At 36.5% G+C, this 17,891-nt stretch overlaps 1 long non-coding RNA gene across 1 annotated transcript; it reads right to left on the bottom strand.

The window, feature by feature from the left end:
* Nucleotides 1-210: 210 nt before the first annotated feature.
* Nucleotides 211-3,445, bottom strand: LOC122201768. The gene is made up of 3 exons (XR_006194330.1): nucleotides 3,417-3,445; nucleotides 1,309-1,346; nucleotides 211-316 (listed from the first exon to the last, which is right to left on the bottom strand). It is a non-coding gene; the product is annotated as an uncharacterized LOC122201768 (long non-coding RNA).
* Nucleotides 3,446-17,891: the final 14,446 nt, after the last annotated feature.

The following is a 17,891-nucleotide window of genomic DNA, read 5'->3' as shown; positions in this document are numbered from 1 at the left end:
CAAGATAAAAAATTAAAACTTAAAAAAGAAGAAATGAGAATTTCAAGGAAAGACACAAGTGTGTTCCCTTGCCATTTACAGAAATAGGAGTTATTTTCTGTGTATTCTTTGTTCAGAGTATCAGCAACATGGATATAGTAAGATTTTATAATTAGTTTTTTTATTCCTTAGAAAGCATATATTTACTACTATGGTCTTACTTTTTGGCAAGGCAGAAAACACATTTGTTGCAATAAGTTTGGCCATTGGTTGCACAGACCGGACGATATTCTTTGGTGCAAATTTGCGCAGGATTATCATACACTGCACAGAATGACTGTGAAACAGAAAAACAGCATAAGCTTATTGGATAACAAACATTGAATAAAATGCATTTTTATGTGAAATGCCATACATACAAAATAGGGTAAATAAAATCAATATATAGGTTAGAGGAACAAAGACAAATATCTGTGTACGTACAACTCAGTAAAAATATTTTTAGAATTACCACTTTTTAAAAATATCTAAGTCCTCTACTAAGAAAAAGGCCAAGTTATTGGCATAAGTATTTTTATAATGTAGCAAATACAAACCCACACTCATGACCTTCCCCTGCAGATCATATCTCCTTCATCCCTCCTTACCAGAGGAAATCACCAAAATGACTTTTCTGTTCATTATTTCCACGTTACACTGTAATTTCACTCCATATCAACATATACATTTACTAAATATAAATATTTATACATTTCATATTTATCTATTCATAAACATGTTTAGTTTAGGATATCTTAGTAATTTATACAAAGAAAAGAATACCATATATATTCTTATATGACTTGTTTTTTACACTCCTTTGTGATCTTAAATATAGTGATATCATTGCTCACCTATTTTCATCTCTATGTAACGTTCCACCATGAAAATGGATGAAGTCTTTATTTTTTAACATTAAATTAATCATTTGGTGGATCATTTTTTAAATTTGTTTTATGAGGATGAATAATTCTACTCTAATATGCTTTTCTCTTTCTCATATTCTTGTGCACAACAACATCTTACTGGCAATGAATAGGATCTTGGGGTACAGGATACGCATTTTACCATCTTACATAATAATGTAGATTATGGCAAATGGTTTTATACCGCTGGCTAGATTCTATTTCTTGAACTTGGTATAATAAAAATATATATATATATTTTTTACTTTTGAAGTCTCATTCTATTGTACATTTGGCAAATTTTGTGTTAAAGTTTTCAATAAAATAAGGTTAAAATTTTATTTATTTTTTTATTTTACTTCCAAATCAATCAGTAATAACTTACCGAAGACTTGAAAGTGATTGATTTTATAAAGGCATTTCCTGCAACCAAAGCAAAGAAGAAAAGGTTAAAAAGTAAGAAAAAAAAAAAAAAGTCTCTGGAGAGAAATACCCAAATCTATTTGCAGCAGAAATTGATGTAAAGTGCCTACTTATTGCATCTAATAAATTAGAATTTTGTGGCAATACTTAAAAAATATTTTTTAATGAGCCAAATCTTTTAAAAATTTAATTCCTAAGTTCATCTACCTGTGTGGAAAACCAATGTGTATACTATTTTTAAATAACTCTTCATACTTTGCTTGAAGTTATTATTTTTTATAAAATATTTTAAATGAGCTATCCTAGGGTCAAGGAAGAAAATGCTCTGCATGCATTACTTAAATAGGAAAAATATTAATCAGTACTTTGCCCTTTGGGGGTGTTCCAAATGATACCTCAAAACTACCTTATTCTGTAAATATTGTCAAAATGTCAATACTACCCAAAGCTATCTACACATTCAATGCAATCCCAATCAAAATTGCACCAGCATTCTTCTCGAAACTAGAACAAGCAATCCTAAAATTCATATGGAACCACAAAAGGCCCCGAATAGCCAAAGTAATTCTGAAGAAGAAGACCAAAGCAGGAGGCATCACAATCCCAGACTTTAGCCTCTACTACAAAGCTGTCATCATCAAGACAGCATGGTATTGGCACAAAAACAGACACATAGACCAATGGAATAGAATAGAAACCCCAGAACTAGACCCACAAACGTATGGCCAACTAATCTTTGACAAAGCAGGAAAGAACATCCAATGGAAAAAAGACAGTCTCTTTAACAAACGGTGCTGGGACAACTGGACAGCAACATGCAGAAGGTTGAAACTAGACCACTTTCTCACACCATTCACAAAAATAAACTCAACATGGATAAAGGACCTGAATGTGAGACAGGAAACCATCAAAACCCTAGAGGAGAAAGCAGGAAAAGACCTCTCTGACCTCAGCCGTAGCAATTTCTTACTTGACACATCCCCAAAGGCAAGGGAATTAAAAGCAAAAATGAACTATTGGGACCTCATGAAGATAAAAAGCTTCTGCACAGCAAAGGAAACAATCAGCAAAACTAAAAGGCAACCAATGGAATGGGAAAAAATATTTGCAAATGACATCTCGGACAAAGGGCTAGTATCCAAAATCTATAAAGAGCTCACCAAACTCCACACCCGAAAAACAAATAACCCAGTGAGGAAATGGGCAGAAAACATGAATAGACACTTCTCTAAAGAAGACATCCAGATGGCCAGCAGGCACATGAAAAGATGCTCAACGTCGCTCCTCATCAGGGAAATACAAATCAAAACCACACTGAGATATCACCTCACGCCAGTCAGAGTGGCTAAAATGAACAAATCAGGAGACTATAGATGCTGGAGAGGATGTAGAGAAACGGGAACCCTCTTGCATTGTTGGTGGGAATGCAAATTGGTGCAGCCACTCTGGAAAACAGTGTGGAGGTTCCTCAAAAAATTAAAAATAGACCTACCCTATGACCCAGCAGTAGCACTGCTAGGAATTGACCCAAGGGATACAGGAGTACTGATGCATAGGGGCCCTTGTACCCCAATGTTTATAGCAGCACTCTCAACAATAGCCAAATTATGGAAAGAGCCTAAATGTCCATCAACTGATGAATGGATAAAGAAATTGTGGTTTATATACACAATGGAGTACTACATGGCAATGAGAAAGAACGAAATATGGCCTTTTGTAGCAACGTGGATGGAACTGGAGAGTGTTATGCTAAGTGAAATAAGTCAGGCAGAGAAAGACAGATACCATATGTTTTCACTCATATGTGGATCCTGAGAAACTTAACAGAAACCCATGGAGGAGGGGAAGAAAAAAAAAAAAAAAAAAAAAAGAGGTTAGAGTGGGAGAGAGCCAAAGCATAAGAGACTCTTAAAAACTGAGAACAAACTGAGGGTTGATGGGGGGTGGGAGGGAGGGGAGGGTGGGTGATGGGTATTGAGGAGGGCACCTTTTGGGATGAGCACTGGGCATTGTATGGAAACCAATTTGACAATAAATTTCATATATTGAAAAAAAAAAAAAACAAACTACCTTATTCTGGAGGTGCCTGGGTGGCTCAGTCGGTTGAGGGTCCTACTTCAGCTCAGGTCAGGATCTCACAGTCCATGGGTTCAAGCTCTGCATCAAGCTCTGTGCTGACAGCTCAGAGCCTGGAGCCTCTTCAGATTCTGTGTCTCCCTCTGTTTCTGCCCCTCCCTTGCTCTCTCTCTCTCTCTCTTTCTCTCAAAAATAAAGAAACATAAAAAATATTTTTAAAAAATTAAAAAATTTAAAAAAAAACCTACCTTATTCTGAAATTCATGGACAACCTTGATCTTCATAGGTAGATAAGTTGTCAGAAAAAGAATCAATGAGTTCTCTTCTATGCAAAACCTTAACGTCAGCGGATTTAGAGCTGGCAAACAACAAATCAGATTGTCAAGGAATGTCAGCCCTAGAAGACATCATTCTCCCCACATTTTGCACTTAGCAATCATGAAATCTGGGCCCAAAAATGAAAAAGAATTTCATTGAAGTTCTTGAGTTACAGATGAACAAAAACCTGAAAACTACTGCTTATTCTTTTTTTTATTAAAAAAAATTTTTTTTAACATTTATTTATTTTTTGAGAGAGGCAGAGACAGAGTGCAAGCAGCGGAGGGGCAGAGAGAGAGAGAGAGAGGGAGACACAGAATCCGAAACAGGCTTCAGGCTCTGAGCTGTCAGCATAGAGCCCAATGCGGGGCTTGAACTCATGAACTGTGAGGTCATGACCTGAGTCCAAGTTGGATGCTCAACCGATTGAGCTACCTAGATGCCCCAAAACTACTGCCTATTCCAATCTGCCATTCCATTGCAACTTCTCTAATGTGGGAAATGAGAATTATAAAGGGCATTTGGATCATGTGTGTGCCTCTCTCATTTTACTGGTTTACGAATTCCAAACTCCATAAAATCAGTTCCGTTTTTCCAAAATGATAACAGTTGATTCCTGCATTTTCACCCAGGAATAAAAATTTATTCCCCAGAATAAAAAGGAAATACCAAGGCAATGATGAAGAAAGCTGTGATTCTTGATGACAAGAGAGACATTTTATCAAGTCTGTGGAAGAAACCTTTAGAAATGTTCATCACATTGATACATGCTAAATTGGATACACCAAGAGAATCCAGAACCCAGTTCTCAAAAGTTTCTTACTTCTAAAAGAAATGCCCCAACCTCCTAGATGACTATTCCCTTTTAGCTTTCTACAACCTTATGATTCAATAAAACATAAAGTCTTATCACCGGAACCCTCCCGCCCCTTACCTGAAAGATATACAAGAGAGCCCAGAAAAATAACCATTAGCAAAATGGCAAGGCTGATTATTCTCCCAAGTTGCAGTCAGCCCAGAGAAGCCTGGTTGCATTTTTTAAAACTGCAAAGTTGAATCTTGGTTATTTTTCTCAGGAAACAGGGACGGTTATCTCTGGAAAGACTGACCTGGGGCAATCCTCACAGCAGTGGGACACAACAGGGCCACCTCCCTAGATCCCCCACCTGACCCACCTGACATGGAAAGATAATAGGGAGTGATGTCAACAGCCCTGAAGACTGTGACTACCTTGTTCACCCTTCTTTCTCAGCCATCCCCTTCCAGCTAAGTCTCTTATTTGTCTGCTGGTGAGGAGATGGATGGGGTAAGATTGATGGCCCAGGGCAAATAAGACACAGAGATATTCTTGTCCTCCCTCAGGGCTGTAAAGTAGGTCTTGAGAGATGCCTCATACTTATTTCTCAATAGATCTTCCCTCAGCATGAGGTTTGGGGACAATTTGATCTAATGTACCAGAGGTATGGGGAAGGGTCATAGATCCTAAGATAGAGAAGATACGTGAAACCTTTCCAAGTAGGTGAGTTGAAAAAGGGTTAAGAGGATCAAGCAGGAAAAAAGAAGAATTTGGGAATGATAATTAGACAATTAGGGACCTAAGAATTTAATATTTTTTAAAAACTACAGGCATATTAGAATTACCTGGGAAACTCCTAGAGTATGAATACCCTTTCCTGCAATCAAAATGGTGAATTGATTGTTAGTAGATGAGTCCTGGGCATTAGTACATTGTAAAAGCTCCCAGATGAGTTTCAAGGACAGCCAGGTTTGAGGTTGCTTGTCAAGAGGGCAGGATCCAAATATGTTTTTACAGCTGAGATATAATTGACATATAGGATTGTGTAAACTTAAGATAGGCAACATGTTGATTTGATACATTAACATATTGCATTATGATTACTAATGCAGTATTAGCTAACACAGCTATCATCACTTAAATATCTTTCTTCTCCTTCTCCTTCTTCTCCTCCTTCTCCTTCTTCTTTTCTTCTTCTTCTTCTTCTTCTTCTTCTTCTTCTTCTTCTTCTTCTGCTTCTCCTTCTCCTTCTTCTCCTCCTCCTCCTCCTTCTCCCTCCTCCTTCTTCCTCCTCCTCCTCCTCCTTCTCCCCCTCCTTTTCTTTCTTCTTCCTTGTAGTGAGAACAATTAAGATCTAGTCTCCTAGCAGCTTTAAAGCTTATAAAACAGTATTATTGACTAGACTATCTGTCCTGTGCATTAGGTCTCCAGAACTCACGTTTTTGGAGCAGGAGAGAGAGAAATCTGGGAAATGAGGTGGAAACAGGATGAGACAATGCCTTAAATTATATGGTAAAAATTTGTCATTTCCTTCAGAGATATTTGAGGGACACTGGAGGCTTGTAAAGAAGACAGAGAGATTTATTCATTGTTTTTTTCTCCTTTATTAACTAATCTTTAATCTGACTCAGTGGAAAGAGCTTTGGCAGTTGAAACACCAGAGCACAAATCCCATCTATTACTGAGTGACTCAATATTCAATCATAAGGTTTGGATCCATGATGTTGTTTATACGAAAAGTGTAGTATCTGTTTCATATATTCGTGATGAATAGGGATAGAACATTTAAATTACCTAAATTGTGTGTTTGGTAGACATTTGCCACCTTAATCATATCTGCTATATTTAGCACTAAGAAAGCCCAGGAATTAGAAATAAACTTTGAGGGAACCCTGAGTGGCTCAATCAGTTAAGTGTCCAACTTCGGCTCAAGTCATGATCTTATGGTTCCTGAGTTCAAGCCCCGCATTGGGCTGCTGTCAGCACAGAGCCTGCTTTGGATCCTCTGTCCCACTCCCTCTCTGCCCCTGCTCACGCTCTCTCTCACTCTCTCAAAAATAAATAAACACTAAAAAAATGTCAAGAGTAAGAGTTAAATGTGCCAATTTGTTTTTTTTTTTAATTTTTTTTTTTAACGTTTATTTATTTTTGAGACAGAGAGAGACAGAGCATGAACGGGGGAGGGGCAGAGAGAGTGGGAGACACAGAACCGGAAGCAGGCTCCAGGCTCTGGGCCATCAGCCCAGAGCCGGCCGCGGGGCTCGAACTCACGGACCGCGAGATCGTGACCTGAGCTGAAGTCGGACGCTTAACCGACTGAGCCACCCAGGCGCCCCTAAATGTGCCAATTTGTAAACAAAAAGAAAGAAAGAAACTTTGAGACTAGTAATGTTTCGTGCCAATTTAATTGAAGGACCCACATCTCACAAATAGAGAAAATACTCCTTTATTATAGTAAAGTGAAAATTAGGCTTACACCAGCTCTTTGAATTATTTATTCACCTAGACACCACCAAAAATGCCTGTGGAAGATCAGGCTCTCTGGTGCAGGGTATTTGGGGCAAAAACAAACTGAGTCTTAAAGCTGATGCTGCAGGCAAGATGTTTATACTGAATACAATGGCTCCCTTCTTCTCTGTATTTGTCAGCAGGGATTAGGATCAGGACTTCTCAGCAGAAAGCTTGCAGGACAGAAGACAGTGGATGATAAATTTAAGGTATGAAAGAAAAAAAAAAACCCTGCTAAGTAAGAATTCTGTATCTGGCAAAATTGTCCTTTGAAAATGAGGGAGAAATTAAGACATTCCTAGAAAAACAAACGATGAAGGTGTTCATCACTTTAGAGCTACCCTACCAAAAAACAAACAAACAAACAAACAAACAAACAAACAAACAAACTGTGATGAAGAGAGACTTTCAATTTGAAGTGAAAGGCCAGTAGACAAGAACTCAGAATGATATGAAAAAGTTCTCCAGGAAACATAAAACTTGACTGGGATACGTGGACAATTCTAAAACCTCATATTACTTTAATTTTGGTCCATACATCCACTGTTCATTCTTTGTATAGGATTGAAAAGGCTAGAGCATTAAAATTAATTTTAAATATATGTTAGTTGGAAAACTATCTAAGAAAGATATAATTGTGACATCCATAAAATAAAGTGAGGGAGCAGAGCTGCTGTGAAGTAAACTTTATGCAACTGAAGTTAAGTAGTTTTCCATTAGAAATACATTGTTATAACAATAGTATATTTAAGTAGGTTGAATACTTGGGATTAAAAATTTTAAACTCCAATAGCATATTTATAATTGTAGAATGTCATATGTAATCCTCGTAGTAGCCACAATGAAAATATCTGTGGAATATACATAGAAAATCAGAAAGGAACTAAAATATGTCACTACAAAAAAATCAACTAAACATACGTACAAAAAAAACGTAATAAGGAAGGAAATGAGGAAGAAAAGACCTATGAGACATAGAGAGCTCTAACACGTTTAACTAATAATTTCTTCATTATTAGAAGCTTCTTTAAATGTAAATAGATTTTGATCTCCAATCAAAAGGCATAAAATTGGGACTTCTGGGAGAGACGGCATAGTAGGAGAACCCTAAACTCACCTCATCCCATGAATACAACTAGCTAACACTCACAATGACCCAGAAAAGAACCCAAACACTGGCAGGACAACTGCACAATTAAATGTAGAGAAGAGGCCACACTGAAGGGATAGAAAGGGCAGAAACGGTGGGGAGCTAACCCTGCATGTCTGGCCACAGGAGGGAGGGAACCAGGGTGCAGAGAGGGGCAAGAAACAGTGTCACACCCTTGCATAGGGAAGATGAATCTCCATAGTACTGGGCTATGAAAGTTAGAAGTGCTGAATTTTGTGAGTTTTTACAAACCAGTGGGACTTAAAGCCTGGAACTTTAAAAATCAGCGGCACTGGGCTCTGGGAGAGCTCAGCTCTAGCATACTGTGTGGAGCAGCCCTGGCTGGCCCCGGTTCCCACAGCAGCTGCCCATCCCCTGTGGAAGAGGACCAGCGCCACCTTGGTAAAAGTGGCACCCACTACTTTCAAAAACAGAAGTAGCTGACTTTCCTAACACTCAGAAAGAGACACAGAGAATTAGGCAAAATGAGGAGACAGAGGAATATGTCCCAAATGGAAGAACAGGACAAAAATCACAACAAGAGACCCAAGCAAAATGGAGATAAGTAATATGCCTGTAGAGAATTTAAAGTGATGATCATAAAGATACTCACCGGACTTGAGAAAAGAGTAGAGGACATCGGTGAGATTTTACACAGAGATAAAAAAAAGAAGCAATCCGAAATGAAGAACACAGTATGTGAAATTAAAAATACACTTGATGGAATGAATAGAGGCTAAGGGAAGCAGAGGAATGAATTAATGTCCTAGAAGACAAAGCAGTGGAAACTAATCAAGCTGAGCGAGTGAGAGAAAATATAATTATGCAAAATGAGAACAGACTTAGAGAACTCAATGACTTTCTCAAATGTAGTAACATTCACTTTAGAGGGATCCCAGAAGAAGAGAGAGAAAAGGTGGCAGAAATTTTATTGGAAAAAATAATAGCTGATAATTTGCCTAATCTAGGGAAGGAGACAGATATCCAGATCAAAGAGGCACAGAGATCCCCTAACAAAATCAATCCAAGCAGGTCCATACCAAGACACTTGGTAACTAAAATGGCAAAAAGCAGTGATAAAGGAAAAAAATTAAAAGTGGTAAGAGAAAGAAAGCAGTTAATACAAGGGAAACCATAAGGCTATCAATGAATTTTTCAGCAGAAACATTGCAAGCTGGAAGGATGTGGCATAATCTACTCAAAATGCTGAAAGGGAAAAATCTGCAGCCAAGAATACTCTAGCCAGAAAGGCTATCATTCAGAGTAGAAGGAGAGATACAAAGTTTCTCAGACAAACAAAAACTAAAGGAGTTCATGACCACTAAATTAGCCCTACAAGAAATATTAAAGGGGATTCTTGGAATGGAAAGGAAATATGGTAAGTGAGAGTATGAAAAGAAAGAAACACAAAAGCAGCAAAATTAAGTATATCTGTAAAAATTAGTCAAGAGATTCAAAAGAGATGCAAAATAAAACAGTGTAAGAGGGAAGAGCAGTAAAGAATGGGTTCAAACTTAAGCAACCATCAACTTCGTATACACTGCTATAGGCATAAGATGTTATACACAAACCTAATGGTAACCACAAATCAAAAACCAGTAATAGATATGCAAAGAATAGAGAAAGGAATCCAAGCATGTCACTAAAGGAAGTCAACAAACCTTGAAGGAGAGCAAGAGAAGAAAGGATCAGAGAAAAACTACAAAAAACAGCCACAAAACAAATAATAAAATGGCAATAAATACTTATCTATTAATAATTACTTTGAATGTAAATAGACTAAACACTCCAATCAAAAGACATAGGGTGACAAAGTGGATAAAAAAAAATAAGACTCACCTATATACTGCCTACAAGAGACTCACTTTGGACCTGAAGTCACCTGCAGATTGAGAATGAGGGGATGAAGGGATATTTATCATGCACATGGAAGTCAAAAGAAAGCCAGGGTAGCAATACTTATATCAGACAAAATTGACTTTAAAACAAAGGCTGTAACAAAAGACAAAGAAGGACACTAGATAATAAAAATAAAAGGGGACAATCCAACAAAAAGACATGACAATTGTAAATATTTACGCAGTCAACATAGGAGAACCCAAATACATAAAACAGTAACAAACAGAAAGGAACTAATCGGTACTAATACAGTAATAGTAGGGGACTTTAACACATCATTTACATCAAGAGACAGATCATCCAAGCAGAAAATCAACAAGGAAATAGTGGCTTTGAATGACACACTGGAACAGATGGATTTAACAGATATATTCAGAACATTCCAACCTAAAACAGCAGAATGCACTTTTTTCAAGTGCACGTGACACATTCTCCAGAATAGATTACATATTAGGCCACAAAATAAGACTCAGCATATTCAAAAAGATTGAAGTCATACCATGCATCTTTTCTGACCACAATGCTATGAAACTAGAAGTCAACCACAAGAAAAAACCTGGAAAGAGCACAAGTACATGGAGGCTAAGTAACACAAAAAATGAATGGGTCAACCAAGGAATCAAAGAAGAAATAAAAAATTACATGGAAAGAAATGAAAATGAAAACACAATGGTCCAAAACCTTTGGGATGCAGCAAAAGTGGTCCTAAGAGGGAAGTATACAGCAATGCAGACCTACTTCAAGAAGCAAGAAAAATCTCAAATATGCAACCTAATGTTACACATAAAGGAGCTAGAAAAAGAACAAACAAAACCCCAAACCAGAAGAAAGAAGAAATAATAAAGATAAGAGCAGAAATAAATGATATACTGGGGTGCCTGGGTGGCTCAGTCGGTTAAGACTTGGACTTCAGCTCAGGTCATGATCTCACAGTTTGTGGGTTCGAGCCCTGCACAGGCTCTGTGCTGACAGCTCAGAGCCTGGAGCCTGCTTCCAATTCTGTGTCTGCCTCTCTGTCCCTCCCCTGCTCTGTCTCTCTCTGTCTCTCAAAAATAAATAAATGTTAAAAAAATTAAAAAAGAAAGAAAGAAATGGTATAGAAACCAAAAACAAAATAAAACAAAATTGATCGAACAGATCAATGAAACCAGGAGCTGATTCTTTGCAATGATCAACCAAGTTGATAACCTCTAGCCAGACGCATCCAAAAAATAAGAAAGAGGACCCAAACAAAATCACTAATGAAAGAGGAGAAATAACAAGCACCACAGAAATATAAACAATTGTAAGAAGATATTATGAAAAACTTACATGCCAACAAATTGAACAACCTAGAGGAAATAGATAAATTCTAAGAAACATACAGCCTACCAAAACTGAAGCAGGAAGAAACAGAAAATTTGAAGAATGACTATCAGCAAAGAAATTGAATCAGTAATCAAAAGACTCCCAAAAAACAAAAGTTCAGGACCAGATGGCTTCACAGGAAAATTCTACTAAACATTTAAAGAAGAGTTAATACCTATTTCTTTAATTTTTTAATGTTTATTTATTTTTGAGAGAGAGAGAGAGAAAGAGAGAGCATGAGCAGGGAGTGGCACAAAGAGACTGAGAGAGAGAGAATCCGAAGCAGGCTCCTACTGTCAGCACAAAGTTCAATGTGTGGCTCAAACTCATGAACCAAGAGCTCATGACCTGAGCTGAAGTCAGATGCTCAATGGACTGAGCCACCCTGCTACCTCAAGTTAACACCTATTCTCAAACTATTCCAAAAAGTAGTAGAAAAAAGAAAACTTCCAAATTCATTCTATGAAGCCAGAACTACTTTGATAACCAGATACAGACACCACAAGAGGCACCTGGGTTGTTTAGCAGGTTAAGCATTGACTCTTGATTTCAGCTCAGGTCATGACCTCAGGGTCATGTGATTGAGCCCTGCATCTGACTCCATGCTGGGCACAGCCTGCTTAGGATTTTCTCTCTCCCCCTTTCTCTCTGCCCCTTCCCCATTCACACACACTCTCTCTCTCTCAAAATAAATACACAAACCTTTAAAAAGCCACCACAAAAAAAGAGAACTACAAGCCAATATTTCTGATGAACATAGATGCAAAAATCTTCAACAAAAATACTAGCAAACCAAATCCAGAATACATTAAAAAATTCATCCACCATGATAAAGTGAGATTTACTCCTGGGATGCAAAGTTGGTTCAATATCTGCACATCAATCCACGGGATGCATCACATCAATAAGAGGAGATTTTCAACTTCTCCAGGCATTTGGGAAATGCCAAAAAAATAATTTTACTTATGCCTCATGCCTACTAAGATCACTACTATTAAAAAAAAAACAAAACAGAAAATAACAACTGTTGGTCAGGATGCAGAGAAATTAGAATCCTTGTGTTTTGTGGGTGGGAATGCAAAATAGTACCGTCATCTGTGGGACACAATATTTTGGTTTCTCAAAAATTTTAAAATAGAATTACCATATGATCTCGCAATTCTACTTCAAAATATATTTCCAAAAATAATGAAATGAGGATCTTGAACGAATATTTGCACACTCATGTTTATAACAGCGCTATTCTCAATAGTCAAGAGGTGAACATAATCCAAGTGCCCATCAATAGATGAACTGATAAAAAGAAATGGGGCAGGTCCCACAATGGAATATTTCTCAGCCTTAAAAAGGAAGAAAATCCTGACACATACTATACCATGGATAAATCTTGAAGATATTATGCTAAGTGAAACAAGCCAGTCACAAAAAGATGAACACTGCATGATTGCCTTCCTATAAAATTCATAGAAATAGGCAAATTCATAGAAATAGAAACTAGAACCTTGACTGCCATGGGCTTTGGGGAGGAGAAATAGGCAGTTGTTCAATGAGTGTAGAGTTTTAGTTTTAAAAGATAAACAATTTCTGGAGATTAGTTTGTACAACAATGTGAATATTTTTAACATTGCTGACTTGCACAGTTGGAGGAGGTGGACATGATGAATTTTGGTTATTTGTTTTTTACCACAACAAAAAATAATTTTAAAAACTATTAGAGCAAATTAAAAAGTTAAGGAAAATTAGAGAATATAAAATCAATATTTAAAAAATCCATTGTATTTCTATGCTCTAGTGATGAATAATTCCCCCCTCAAATTAAGAAAAACAATTCCATTTACCACAGCATCAAAAGAGAGAAATGTTTAGAAATAAATTTAAACAATGAAACTACTTGTACACTGAGAACTTAAAAAATATGTATTACTAAGAATCAGACCTATAAATACAGAGAGCAAAGTGATGGATGCAAGAGAAAGACAAAGGGACAAAATGGGTGAAGACTGGGAGATACAGGATCCCAGTGATGGATGAATGAGTCATGGGAACAAAAGGCACAGCATAAATAATAGTCAATGTTACTGTAATAGTGTTGTTTCGTTGAGAGGTGGTAGATACACTTGTAATGAGCATAGCATTAAGTGCAGAGGTATTGAACCACTATATTGTACACTTGAAATCAATCTTGTGTGGCAACTATCCTCAATTAAAAACATTTTTTTAAAAAGAAGCATATACATACACACTGGGTTTTTTGAGAGACAAAATTTTTTAAGAAAATTAAAAGGCACTGCTAAAAGAAATTAAAGAAGACCTAAAGGAATGTAAAGAGATCACATGTTCATAGCTTGGAAGACTTAATCTTGTTAAAATAGCAATAATCCCTAAAACATTTAGGGACATTTAAGGTAATCCTAATCACAATTCCCACTGTCTTTTTTTTTTTGCTGAAATTGACAATCTAATACTAAAACTCGTATTGGATTCCAAGGGCCCCTGTGTAGCCAAAACGATCTTGAAAAAACATAAAGTTAGAGGATTTACATATCCAGATTTAACACACACTACAAAGTTATAGTGATAAAAAGGTGTGGTACTGGCATAAGGATAGACACATAGAGCAATAGAATAGAGTAAGGACTCAAAATAAATGCATACGCATATGTTCAATTGATATCTTATGACTTTATTGTTGTAGTGCAGCTTCGGGTTTACAATGAAATTGAGAGGAAGGTACAGAGATTTCCTTTACATTCCCTGCCCCGACACATGCATAGCCTCCCCCATTATCAACATCACTCACCAGAATGGTGTATTTCTACCAAGGGTACGTCTACACTGACACATCGTAATTACCCCAAATCCATAGTTTTCCTTATGGTGTATTCTTGGTGTTGCACACTGTACAAGGATGGACAAAAATTTAGTGAAATGTATTTATCATTATAATATCATAACAGATTCTTTTCAGTGGCCTAAACATCCTCTGTGTTCTACCTATTTATGTCTCTCCCCTGATGACTACTGAACTTTGTACAGTCTCCATAGTTTTACCTTTTCATGAATGCTGTATGGTTGGAATCATATAATATATACCTTTTCAGATTGTGTTCTTTCAATTAGCAATATGCATTTAAGTTTCCTCTGCGTCTTCATAGCTTGACAGTTCATTTCCTTTTATTGCTGAATAATATTCTGTTGTCTGGATTACCATAGTTTTTTTTTTTTTTTTTTTTTAACTCCATTCACATATTGAAGGACATCTTGGTTGCTTCCAAGTTTTGGCAATTATGGATAAAGCTACTACATTAAGATGTTTATGTAGACATAAAATTTCAACTCCTTTAGGTAAATACCAAGGAACACAATCAATGGATCATAGAGTAAGAGAATGTTTAATTTTGTAAGAAATGGCAAAATTGTCTTCCAAAGTGGCTGCAGCATTTCGCATTCCCATCAGCAACGTATGAGAGTTCCTCTGGCTCCACATCTTCTTCAGCATTTGGTGGTGTTGATAGCCACATGCAAACGTTTAACTGTGTACCCATAATTCGTTCCATATATAAAAATTAACTTAAAATGAATCAAAGGTTTAAATGCCAGTACTAATACTAGGAAACTCTTAAAAGGAAGCCTAGTTGTAAATATTCATGAGCTGGGATTAGGCAGTAATTCTTACATATTAACACCAGAGCACGAGCAACAAAAGAAAAAATAGATACGTTGGAAGTCATAAAATTAAAAAGAAATTTGTTGCATCAAAGGACACTATTAAGAAAGTAAAAAAGACAACCCCCCAATGGAATAATGGCACACTTGCAAGTCATATATCTGATAAGGGTCTAGTATCTAGAGTATATAAAGAATACTACCAAGTCGAAAACAAAAAAGACAAACAACTTAATTTAAAAATGGGCAAAGGATTTGAACAGACATTTCTACAAAGAAGGTACACAAATGGCCAATAAACATGTGAAAATATGTTCAACACTGTTGATCACAAGGGAAATGTAAATCAAACTACAATTAAATTATGCTTCAAACCTGCTAGGATGAATATAATTTTCTAAAAAATACACAATTGTGATTTGGATGAGGATATGCAGACACTGGAACATTCATTCAATCCTGGTGGGCATGTGAAAGGGTGTGCCCACTGTGGAAAACAGTTTGACATTTCCTCAAAAATGTTACAGATAGTTATCACATGATATTCCACTTCCAAGTATATGTCCGTGAGAAACGAAAATTTATGGTCACAAAAAAACTTGCGCAAGAACATTCAGAACCACATTATTCATAAAAGCCAATTAGTAGATACGATCCAAATGTCTATAAACTGATGAATGGGTAAACAAAATGTGGCATATCCATAAGATGGAATATTATTCAGTCATAAAAAGGAAAAAAGTACTGATAACATGCTACAATGTAGTTAAACTTTGAAAACACTGTGCTGAGGGCAGGAAATCATTCACAAAAAAACATACACAGTAAATAAATAAATAAATAAATAAATAAATAAGTAAATAGATTTTCATATGAAAATCAAATACAGGGGCACCTGGGTGGCTCAGTCGGTTGAGTGTCCGACTTTGGCTCAGGTCACGATCTCGCGGTCCGTGAGTTCGAGCCCCGTGTCGGGCTCTGGGCTGATGGCTCAGAGCCTGGAGCCTGCTTCCGATTCTGTGTCTCCCTCTCTCTCTGCCCCTCCCCCGTTCATGCTTTGTCTCTCTCTGTCTCAAAAATAAATAAACGTTAAAAAAAAAATTAAAAAAAAATTAAAAAAAAAAAAAAAAAAGAAAATCAAATACATATTGTAGGATTCCTGTATGTGAAATGTCCAAATAGGCAAATTCACAGAGACAAGAAATAGGTGAATGGTTGCCAGGAATTAATAGGTGGGCAATTGGGAATTATGTGGTTGGTTTTTTTTGTTTGTTTTTTGGAAGGAAGTAGATGATGGAAAAGTGTTGCAATTAGTGATGATGACGGCACAACATTGTGAATGAATATATGCTATATAATATGTAATCTTATGTTTCCAAATGGCAAATTTTAAGTTTTGTGAATTTTATCTCGATATAAGAAAACACTGTATTTTCTTTATCACATGCCAAATTTTAAATATTGTTAAATTTCCTGTGTCTCACTTTTGTTATGGCTAAAATACAGAGCTGATGTCACGAGATTCCTTTAAGAACTAAGCTGCATAACATGGGGGATGTGGGAAGCTAACTTACAAAGCTTATGTGGAAAATAGTTACGCAGGGAGGCAGAATTCCCATCACTGATGGATACTAACTTCCACCAAGTAACCCAAAGTTCCTAGAAGACAGTAGTAGTATCTGCTTTGCTTACCCACTTTTCTCAAGATAGGAGTGATTTTTAAAAAATAATATGTTAAATAAGAGGGAAAACAATACATGTATACATTTACCGGCATTCACTGAATGACGTTTTTTATACGTGTCCTCTATAATGAAAAAGGCTATGAAAGCAGCTGAATGCACTTTTATGACATAGCTCTAATGTCTACATTCTACTGGACACTTTCATTAAGAATTAATACTAAAGATGTATGGGGTGCTTAGGCGGCTCAGTCGGTTAAGCATCTGACTCTTGATCTCAGCTCAGGTCTTGATCTCAGGGTCGTGAATTTCAAGCCCTATGTTGGGTTCCATGCTGGACATGAAGCCTACTTAAAAAAAAAAAAACAACAGAGAATTAATACTAACGATGTATATGAATATGTGACTCCCACATAGATCACTCTTCTAGAGGTAGAAATGTTTAGTGAAAAGGAGAGCAGGCCTGATAATGTAGTAGATTGATACTTATCTTCTAGTAATCAATCTACATTTCTGCAAATGTACAGAATGTAATTCTACATTACAATCAAACTTTAAATGAACACATGGCCACCCAAATAAAGTCTGCTTCTTTTGGGCTGAGAGATGAAAGAAATGGAGACACATCAGACTTGGACAACAAATGGATAGACTGCATTGATGAAGGCAGAGCTGCCTGGTACCCCAGGATCACCAACCTATCTCTTGACTGATTTGTAAGAGAGAAAGAATATAATTTTTCTCCCACACCTCAGAAATTTTATGATATCTTTGAATAGGATCTCCAAGTCATGCAATGATAGACAGACCTATGTTTTAGAATTTAAGTCCTTATTGCCTAACATTTGTAATCATAAGATTAACCGGGAGTACATATTAGAATTCAAGTTCTCAGATCCCTCTCCTGGAGGTTTTGATTCTTTAGGATATAGAGGAGCCCAAGTGTCTGTGTTTTTAATAAATGCACAAATAATGTATTATTTATTCATTTTTGGAAAGATTTCTTTAATTATAGTTACTAGAAGCATTCATGTCTTTTCACCCAGTAACCAAAGAAGAAAAAGGTATTTTAATAAGGATAATATCACTGAACATTGGATTGA

This window comes from Panthera leo, chromosome A1 (genome assembly GCF_018350215.1).
Source record: "Panthera leo isolate Ple1 chromosome A1, P.leo_Ple1_pat1.1, whole genome shotgun sequence".
NCBI lineage: Eukaryota > Metazoa > Chordata > Mammalia > Carnivora > Felidae > Panthera > Panthera leo.
Note: the sequence above shows the minus strand (reverse complement) of the source record. Positions and strands in the feature narration are given on the sequence as shown.